Below are 10,992 nucleotides of genomic sequence, written 5' to 3' on the forward strand. Positions count from 1 at the left end.
AAATTAATTATATTATTTTTATCTGAGGGTATATCTTGTCAATATTATTTGAAATCATATTTTATCTTTTGAAAATAATTCTTTTTAAATTATCAATAAAAATTATATTATTCATTCTACATTTAATTATTTTACAATTAAAACCTTTCTCATGAGATAAAGAGTAAGATCCAAATTTAACCTCTCGTTAGCCAAGCGATATTTAACCCCTCATTTATTTGATCAGTACATCTTATTTATCAATTATAATATAACAGCATTCTCTTTTATTAATTTCTGTATCCAACTCCTAGAGAGTTAGGACCTGTAATTCTTGTTGAATACAATCAATATTAATTATTTTGTTACAAATTTAAATTACATCATAAATCAAATTAGTTCAACCATCAATTAATCAATACCATTACAACAGCAATCATGAGTTCAACTTGTCTTGATTCGAAAAGTTCTGTAGCACTGTAAAAGCACTATTCGAGTCTTTTAATTTCCTCCTAAACAAAGGTTTGCTCTCTATTTCAGTTGTGATATTCATTTATTCATTTACGGTACAAATGAATATTTGTCACTGAAATGAATACAAAATAGTAGGCTAGTTGGATAGTTACCTGAAATGCTAGTGCAGTGCAGACGAAGATCTCGCAAGTTTCTTGAGGTATGATTTCAAAACCGACCGAGTAGAATTTTTCTAGTGTCTTGTCCATATAATTTGTTCCATTTCATCAATTTTCAGAGCCTGTAAAAGAACATAGATAAATTAGATGAAAAATAAGAAATTCACAGATGAATGAATGGAATCACAGTTCACCAGACGCATCATATGAAAATAGAAATGAGATAATGAATAATGCATGATAGAAATTCATAGATCATCACAATGTATGCATGAAAAAATTATGGTTGCTTGAAAAAATTATGCTTCTTCACCTACAGAAAAGGATCGTTACAATTATAAACAATGAAAACTACCTGGCACATTGCAAAACTTTGTTTATTGAGACTGGAATACTAACACTCCCTTGTCTTTGAATCAGCTCTGATGGTTGAAAGAAGACCGGATTATTTCCAACGGAACCAACATATACATGGATACAACACAAGACGACATAATGACACCCATATATGACAGTGAGAACTGGACTGGCGCACGAGGGGCCCAGATACTTATGCAGCAGGATTTACAACCATCTCCCAGAAGAAGAAATGAAAAATATCAAAAGCATAGGCACCTTCAAGGACCTCCAGAAGAGACACTTACAACAAAAGCCTTACTAAAGCCTGCACGAATTCTATGATGACGGTGTGTTCCGCAGGGACGACCACGAATTGGTGGTGGAATACTGCCCTGAATTGAGCCACTGACAAACTTGATAGCCAAAAAAGAGTATTGTAGCAACTATTAAGTTGTAAGTAACTAAGTAAGTATAGGCCTACTTGAGTAAAAGTATACTTATGTTGTGTGACTCACCTGTCTGGTTGACTTGCTTTTCTGTGAGCATCAAGATTCAAGATCCAAAAACATCTAAATGCGTCTTCTTCTGTGTCTTACAATCCATACCAAGCAACTGCAAAAACAGACCCACATTATTATTATTGTGTACAATCTTACTGTAGAGTGGTCAAATAAAAAACAAAATATTACCTACAGCAGGTAACCCGTGCTTTGCTAGGGACTAACTGAAAACTTCACAAACTCGACCTACTGAGATACCTCCAATACCTTCTGTTTCATTCATTGTATTCAATACACATAATTACAGAACAACTATTCAAATGGCAAATAAAACAGTGACCACCTTATGAAAAATAAAAATTAAAATCATCAATCATAAATTCATTCAAATTATAATATGCATTATCACAAAAGCAGCTGAACGGTGGAGACGTCTCCTGGGGATGATGCGTCATTGAAAAATATCCTATCCCCTACGTGTACAAGCCGATTCTTTCCATTATTACATTATAGATTTATCATTAGGTTTACCGGTAGGTACCAAGTTGTCGTTCTAACAAGCTAAACTGTTATTATTTGCTAGGTTGGGATAAAACTAGGAAAACATGAGCGTTAATGAATAAATGGTTTAAATTATAATACATAACCAACTTTCTTGACTAGTTTATGAATCAAAATTCAGAGAAGGAAAAGTTTCGGCCTGTGCCTTTAGCTCCTTTCCAATCATTTACATGAATAAGTTTTATGTATCATCAAATAGCCTAAATAAAATAAACTTATTGACTATTTGAAAAGTGTTTACCACCGTACGTTGGTTTATGCAAATTGATTTTATCTCACCAAACTGTTATTTATGAAGTAAAAATTGGGCTTGAAAGTGGAATTCTAACCTCATTCTTTTAAAGAAAAACATAGGTAGCCTCAAAATTTTGGGCCTGTTGTTTTCTCCGAATCTAATTATTGTATAACATTATGATTAGCAATTGACAATAGATAAAATGAGAACAAAAAATGAATAAACTTGTCAACGACAGCCTTGGCTATGATACCATACAAAACCTGGAATAATATTGTAAACTAACCCATAACCTATTTGCAAATGTTCATGTTTGTTTATTAGTGAATAAACCATTAACAGCTAAGTTTTATATTAAAATACAGTATCAATAAATACATTGCTAGCTTACTAGCATTTAAACCAATAAATTTGGTACTCCCCTACTGAAGAGAAGAATTTTTTAAATATTCAAGTTTCAACCAAAACATTTTTTAGTTTTGAAGATACAATATATCAAGTGATAAATATTTTTATAATGTATTTATTGATACTCTTTTCAAATATAATGGTGTTTAAATGCCTACCTAACTATCTACTAAACTTTCGACTAGATACTAGTCTAACCTCCAAATTCCTGTATCTGTTTACCAAATTAACCGTTTCATTCTTTAATTATTTCCACATATAATTTTAATTAAAATGATCGGAGAGATAAGATAAAAACTGTCCTATTCCTCTTTTAAATTTAGATTCAGACTAAAAATTCCAAAAATTGGTTATTGGTGGTTAATATTTTCATAACCTCAATTCATTTTGAGTTGAGTACAATTTTCAGTCAAAAAAAAAATAACCAAAAAATATGTAGGTCAATTGAAACCAATATTAAAAACTATCTAAATATCATTAAAAACTGATATAATAGAGAATTATTCAAATAATATTTATTTATGGATATGATCCTCTGTGGAGATGTTTGATTCCGTATCAAATCAAAGATGGACGCCGTTATGTATCTCTGTATCACCCTGACGTCATTCTGTATCACTTGAACCAAAAATTTAACATTGGAGAGATATGAAAATCAAAAACCAATACCAGGGTATCAGAAGGACATAGGAGGTAAAATGCAACGCGTGCTTGCAACGTAACTGACCTCGATGGAGACGGATTTTGGTAACCAGCTGTACCACTACACACCGCAAAACATAATGAAAAAATAATCAAGTATTAACAATTGATACGTTCAAATGAAATATTTAAATTATTTCTCTGATGTATCAAATTATCCTGTCTATTGGAAGCACTATTAACACAATTCATAGTTGATAAAATTATGAACATCAAACAGCTGATTAGCTTGAACAGCAGGTAGCCAGCTGTACCACTACACACCGCAAAATAATAATGAAAAAATAATTAAGTATCAACAATTGATACGTTCAAATAAAATATTTAAATTATTTCTCTGATGTATCAAATTATCCTGTTTATTGGAAGCACTACTAATTAACGCAATTCATAGTTGAAAAAATAATGAACATCAAACAGCTGATTAGCTTGAACAGCAGGTAGCCAGCCGTACCACTACACACCGCAAAAAATAATAGAAAATAATCAAGTATATCTATTATCAAATTAGAATATGATATTCAAATAATTATTTTGAAAGTTTCAAATATATTTTCTAGTTGATTTATACCATTATTCATTGAAAAGTTGGAAATATATATATAGGTACTTTTGATTGATGCATTTGGAAAATATATCGACATTCAATGGTTCTCAAATGGTTTTTTATAGATAAGGAATTTTATAACCATAGATTGATGTCTTGATTACGTTTGAAAAAATGATTCATAAAAAGATTTACTCTTCATTCTTCAAAAGGTTTTGAAACATCATTATCAAGATGGCTCACCGGCAAATTCAAACTGGGTTATCAACCGGCAAATTCAAAAGCTGTATGCTATCTATGAACAGAACTAAAGTAAACTTTATGCTATACCTACTAACTACAGTATATAATTATTATATTGAAAATCGAAATAAATGGAGAAAAGTTATTCACTTGTTCTGGCTTGAAATATTTTTTAAATATTCAACAAGAAGTCTTTCAAAAATAAGTTATTGAGGTAACATTGCTAAGGAATACATTAAGAATATGATTCAAATTTTTCTTTGAAGCTATAAAATAGCTCTTTACTCTTGACTTTAGTTAGTAATTAGAACTTGTTACTCAACAGTCAATTTGATATTATACAAAAAAGGTCCTCATGCGTACAAAGCTACTATGAAGCTAACAAAAGTTAGAGATATAAAAACTAGGGAAAATTCTACTAGAGATGCGGTCCTGCTTTTTTTTGAAGCATTAAATCTCTCAGTTTGATTTTATTAATTGCAGTGACAAAATTTTCAACTACGGTATATGATGATGAGAAAAATGTTATATTCTACAACAACGTTTGCTACAAAATAAGGCTCTGATGAACCGTTCAATAGTTATGGTTAAATTACTGGAACATCATCCCATTATCTCACATAGCCCATAGGCCATCATGAAAATGAAACCGATCAGATTCTCAAAGGAAAATCTATCAGGAAAGCGAGCTGTACAGCCCACAACAGCAACTTCTTCTGAAATACTTGAAGAAACAAATCTATAGAGTCTCAGTCACCGCTATAGTAGCATAACAGCTAATACAGAAAAATCTAATAATTTAATCAGTTACTAAACAAATTTCGTGCAACTAGATCTTATTTTGAGCAGAATTTAAAGCTATTATATTTTTGATTATTGTAAATTTTCTTGTATAATTTACTACTGATCTTCAGTTTACTTGGACTGAGATTTTGAAATCAGGTTAACTCTTTATTCTTTGCTCTTTGAAAAAAAAATCTTTTATACTAAAAACTATAATAAATCTGATCAAGAAAGTAAGCATTTTTATTGATTTCTTTCTCATTCCATAGTTAATAATCCCTCTTGGTAACTTAGTGAAAAATTACTTTAGAGTTGTTTGTACGTCAGCTAGTTCAATATGTTATTTTTGACTAAGTTCTTATTTTAGACTATATAATTGTCAAGTATTCTATCAAGTAAACTTGTCAATTGTTCAATGAATCTTTTCTTATCTTCTGCCATTTACACAAACAGACCCATACTTGTGGGTCAAGTGGAAGAGGGGGGCTCTTATTGCCTCAACTTCGCCCACATCATTTGTAATGTTATAAAATGAAAATAAAAGACATTTATCTATCACTTGTTGAGTCAACTTCTTTCCATAGTCCAAATATCAACCGAATCTGGCACATTCGCATTTTTCATAAAATCCATGGTTTATCTAATTTTTTTGTGAAAAATCAAAATCGCTCTAACTTCGTGACCTTATGCTCTTTGATGAGAGGAACATGAATCTGGAATCCGATTTGCAAAATTCCTCACCGTTTGAAAATTTGCAAATTTTACGTTTGAAGCTGCATAACTCACCCTGTATAGTAGCTGGGGGTGCCAGATTTGGCTCAGACATTTCTCAGATAAAGCTTCATCTATGGTGCAAATTTCAGCCAAACCTGAGATACTTTTTTCTTTACTGTTTTAAAACGCACGATGAAACATAAACAATCTATACCATAGGGTTATCTTCTTATGATATCTTTTTTCTATGATAATAATCACCATACTAATTACTTGAATAATTCTAACGATTTAAAAGCCGTTTTCACAGTACCAGTTTGAACCAAATGTCGGCTTAATATGAATTAAATCCATGTTAAGTTTAATTGATATTAAAACACACCAGCTGATCCAATTCGGTTTAAGCTTTCACCGAGAAAACTGCACTTGGTGGGCAAGTAAATAATCGAAATAATATCATTATTTGAATCTTTCAAATTGAGAAATTTATTAAATAGTTGGATATCAATCATATTTCATAACACAATTAAGGTACTTATCAGGTAACCGTTTATATTTTCAAAAGGCATAGTCTCTCTGTAACAGTAGACTATATTAATTCAAAACAATCAACTTGGAATTGAAACAATGTTGAAATTATTGGCCCGCTCGCCGAAGCGGCTCAGTTTGCCCCAACTGAAACAGATAATATAAAAGACACTGCGGTCAACTACTGAAACAAATCCGAATCAATGTATTTGCCTTTTGAACAAAACAATATAGACATTTTAATAAAAGAAGCATATAACCTGGATTTCAAATCAATTACAAAAAAGTGCAGAAATAAAAAATACATAACAATTTACATACATGAGGTCCACGTTATAATGGCAGTATTATTAATTAACATTGGTATTGCCAACCGTGTCTATCATTCGACAAAGCAGATCCTTCTCTATCCTTCTCTAGCTCCTCAACGTCGCCAGATCGTGTTTTAACAATATAGAATAATATAATTGATGAACAAAATATTTAATCTCAATTATTTCTTTGGAAAACATCAACTTTCTATCAAAATTTGGAAGAGAAATGGTACAGGCTCTGCCTAGTTCTTCCTCCATCGTCATAATTATATTATGATTATAGTGTTTAGAAAAATAAATGAATAATCAAATTTTATCACCTATTGTTTAATCATTGGAATGTGTATTTCCTTGACGAATAAAACATAATTGATTATTTTAAACAAGAATGAACAGTTGTTAATATGACATGAGATAGGCCTATAGCAGTAACAGCAGCTATCCTCTGGCAACGCTGTTTTCTTTGTTTTCTAGTGCAATTATAACGTGGACCTCACTAGCAGCAACCCAAACGGAGCAACCAACCAATCCTGACCTGCCGACTTATAGACTAGCCTACAATGTCGCTCGGGTAGAATCGTAGAGCCGTCGCTTAGGAAACACCTCGTAAAATGCCTATTGAAATAAGTCTTCGGAAGACGTAGCTGTTCTATCTCCTCAAGTTAAATTGGATGGGCACGTTAAACTGTCGGTCACGGCTGAAGTATGACAGTCGTGAGGCCCATTGACGGCTTAAATGATATATATTCAGGCGAGGAGAAACTTCCGTCAGGAACTCCCCACCAATAAAAGCCATACGAATATTATTATTATGCCATGCCAGATTCAAATGGACAGATTGGCTAACATTAGGAAATATGTCGGCTACGTTTTTCAAAAACGTATTACAAGCTACGCTACGGCGGTGTGAGATGGCCTTCACATAGATAGGCTATATATATTATATTCATCCATGAGTACGGTATATACAGCTGGATGGGAATTAATGACAAATTGCATTTATTCAAATGCTAATTAATGAATAGTTATTACTAAACGAAAATCCAAATTAAATGCTGTAAATCACCCCGAATACTTGTGCTACTGCACATATTGACAACAGGGTTAACAGCTGGATGGAAATTCGATGAGAGCTACTATCTAGAAATTATTTGCCAGCCCGGGAATCGAACCCTAATTGCTAGTCAGCGTCAGGTATGCTCACGCTTACACCAAACTGACAATCTCTGGATAGCAGCGCTCATTTTATTCGAAGCCATAGCGGCCAGCCAGTCTACAGATGAAAATTCATGAGAAATTGCATTTTTATTCAAATGCTAAATAATGAATGATTATTACTAAACAGTAATCCAAATTGAATGCTGTAAATCACCCCGAAGACTTGTGCTTGCAGTAGCAATATGCTTGTAGTAGCATATTGACAACAGGGTTAACAGCTAGATGGGAATTCGATCACAACACCTACACACATAATACCTGAAGAGTCCAAGTCAATAAGTTAGAGAATGATAGTAAGGTATAGCAGCCTGTATGGTTTCAGCTGTTGTAGCTACATATTGACCCAACGTCGGCCAGCCCAGCGTAGGCCAACCAAGGCCAGCACTGGCAAACCACCAATCCACACTCTCGCGGTCGTCGTCATTAGTACGCACTTGGGCGATAGTGTGGATGCGACATTATAATTCAATAAAACCACAGATAATTATTGTTAATTTGCTACTTACCAGAGCTGATGCCCTGAAACCGACAGCAAGTAGCCGAATGTGGTTAGCAACACCTGGTCGGGCAGTTGGTACTGGAGCGGCCGAGGTTGCCCAACTCATCCAGCATCCACATCCAGTGGTAGTGCGCATGCTCCTTGCATGTAGATCCACCACCACTAGATGTGGATGCCGCCGAGTGATCGTGGTGCGGCGGCGACGACTGCAAATCAAATCAAATCTTCATTTTTCCCAAAAACATAATTACAATAACAATGATTATAAAAAACTAAAATACAATATAAAATGAAAAATGAAATTCCATCTGTAATAGAACTACATAATTTTTATTATTTGCCATGAATTTTCGCAATGAATAGATAAATTGTTGACGACGGTGAAAATTCATGACAAGTAAAATTATGGAAAAATGAGAGGCTCTAGGCAGTCGGTGGTAAGGACGGGACCTGGAAACATCTACAGCAGATCAACCAGCCCGACTTCTCCCTACTGAGAGGCTCTCCCATTTGGGTAGAGTGAGTGCCAAATTAATTATATTATTTTTATCTGAGGGTATATCTTGTCAATATTATTTGAAATCATATTTTATCTTTTGAAAATAATTCTTTTTAAATTATCAATAAATATTATATTATTCATTCTACATTTAATTATTTTACAATTAAAACCTTTCTCATGAGATAAAGAGTAAGATCCAAATTTAACCTCTCGTTAGCCAAGCGATATTTAACCCCTCATTTATTTGATCAGTACATCTTATTTATCAATTATAATATAACAGCATTATCTTTTATTAATTTCTGTATCCAACTCCTAGAGAGTTAGGACCTGTAATTCTTGTTGAATACAATCAATATTAATTATTTTGTTACAAATTTTAAATTACATCATAAATCAAATTAGTTCAACCAACAGTTGTTAATCGATTCCATTACACATCAATAGGATAAATAATATAGATATATTAAACCAAGTCCCTGCAAGGTTTGAAAAAACCTGAGCACAGATGCTGAGTGTTCAATGACTAACAATAATGCAAGAAAATCATAAAGGGATAACATGCAACTTAGTTATGTTAACTAACATGCATTGAAAATATCGGGAAGAGAAACAGGGGGTGAGGAAGAAGTAGAACCAGGATTTCACTATTTTGAGCCCGGATTCTGCTGCTTTCTTAGTATCCTCCCAATTGGCTCCCTTGAATAACAATCAAGTGTCATCGGCAAAAGCGATTGACACTCCATATTTCAATTCTAACTTGGGAAGATCATTCATGTAGATTAGGAAGAGAATCGGAGACAGGACTGTTCCCTGTGCAAGACTATAATCAAGGCTGGTTTTATTATCAATTTTGAGGATTTGGTATCTATTGTTTAAATAGTTTTTAAATAATTAAAAATACAATCCGGCCTAAAGCAGCTGCTATGGCTGCGTTGTGCTCGTTGTTGGTTCGAATACCGCCAACGGCATGGTTGTTTTAGCATCTTATCACCAATGGCTGAAAAGAAACAATCAAGTGTGGTAGTAAAAATTATAATAGTGAATGAATGAATGATTTGCATCGCGACTGGAATTCCCAAGTTTTAGACATTCCTTCACACACTTTTGTCATACGAAACACATACAAACGGTGGTAGTATATTCCAGCCCATATAATAATATTATAGTATACAGTATTAATATACGAATGGCTTTTTATTAGTGTGGAGTTTCTGACGGAAGTTCTACTGTCGACTACTGTCAATTATTACTGTTTTGGACGGGTGAGATTGTAAGAACGGCACAGTATGAGAGACTACCAGCGTCACATAGACGCCCTCTACTATGGCACTTCTAATTATGCTATCTATATCTATGGTACCACTCACCGAGCGGTGAGGTCTAAAGAACGGACGTATTTAATAATAATTATAACCTTTATTTCTGCATAACTGAGTATGTCACCAATATTTACAATTGTCATATACAATAAAGTAGCATACATATAACGTTGTATTAATACATTTATTTCTGAACACAGCAATCATGAGTTCAACTTGTCTTGATTCGAAAAGTTCTGTAGCACTGTAAAAGCACTATTCGAGTCTTTTAATTTCCTCCTAAACAAAGGTTTGCTCTCTATTTCAGTTGTGATATTCATTTATTCATTCACGGTACAAATGAATATTTGTCACTGAAATGAATACAAAATAGTAGGCTAGTTGGATAATTACCTGAAATGCTAGTGCAGTGCAGACGAAGATCTCGCAAGTATCTTGAGGTATGATTACAAAACCGACCGAGTAGAATTTTTCTAGTGTCTTGTCCAAATAATTTGTTCCATTTCATCAATTTTCAGAGCCTGTAACAGAACATAGATAAATTGGATGACAATATAATAAATTCACAGATGAATGAATGGAATCACAGTTCACGAATTATCAGACACATCATATGAAAATGGAAATGAGATAATGAATAATGTATAATAGAAATTAATTCATAGATCATCACAATGCATACTTGAAATAATCATGTTTAGTACAGTTTCTATACTCTTATTAGCTGGGCTCAACCTTTGATGCAGACGGAGAACAGGCCAATGAAATAGCACATCTAGTAAATTAATTGATGAATTGGAGGAAAATGACTGCAATACTTTGTGATAGAAGGAATGAAAAACTTAAGGGCAAAATCTATAAAACAGTCGTGTCGTGCGGCCCGCGTTGACATACGGAGCGGAGGCCTGGGCAGTTAAGAAAGCCCATGAACACAGACTGGAGGTCACTGAAATGAAGATGCTGAGG

General features: G+C 33.3%; 1 long non-coding RNA gene across 1 annotated transcript; it reads right to left on the minus strand.

Moving 5' to 3' along the window:
* Window positions 1-709: 709 nt before the first annotated feature.
* On the minus strand, window positions 710-10,723 carry LOC111056597. Its single transcript, XR_005570272.1, has 4 exons — window positions 10,420-10,723; window positions 8,210-8,408; window positions 1,466-1,562; window positions 710-733 (listed from the first exon to the last, which is right to left on the minus strand). It is a non-coding gene; the product is annotated as an uncharacterized LOC111056597 (long non-coding RNA).
* Window positions 10,724-10,992: the final 269 nt, after the last annotated feature.

Source organism: Nilaparvata lugens, unplaced genomic scaffold (assembly GCF_014356525.2).
Source record: "Nilaparvata lugens isolate BPH unplaced genomic scaffold, ASM1435652v1 scaffold7926, whole genome shotgun sequence".
In the NCBI taxonomy this organism is placed as follows: Eukaryota; Metazoa; Arthropoda; class Insecta; order Hemiptera; family Delphacidae; genus Nilaparvata; species Nilaparvata lugens.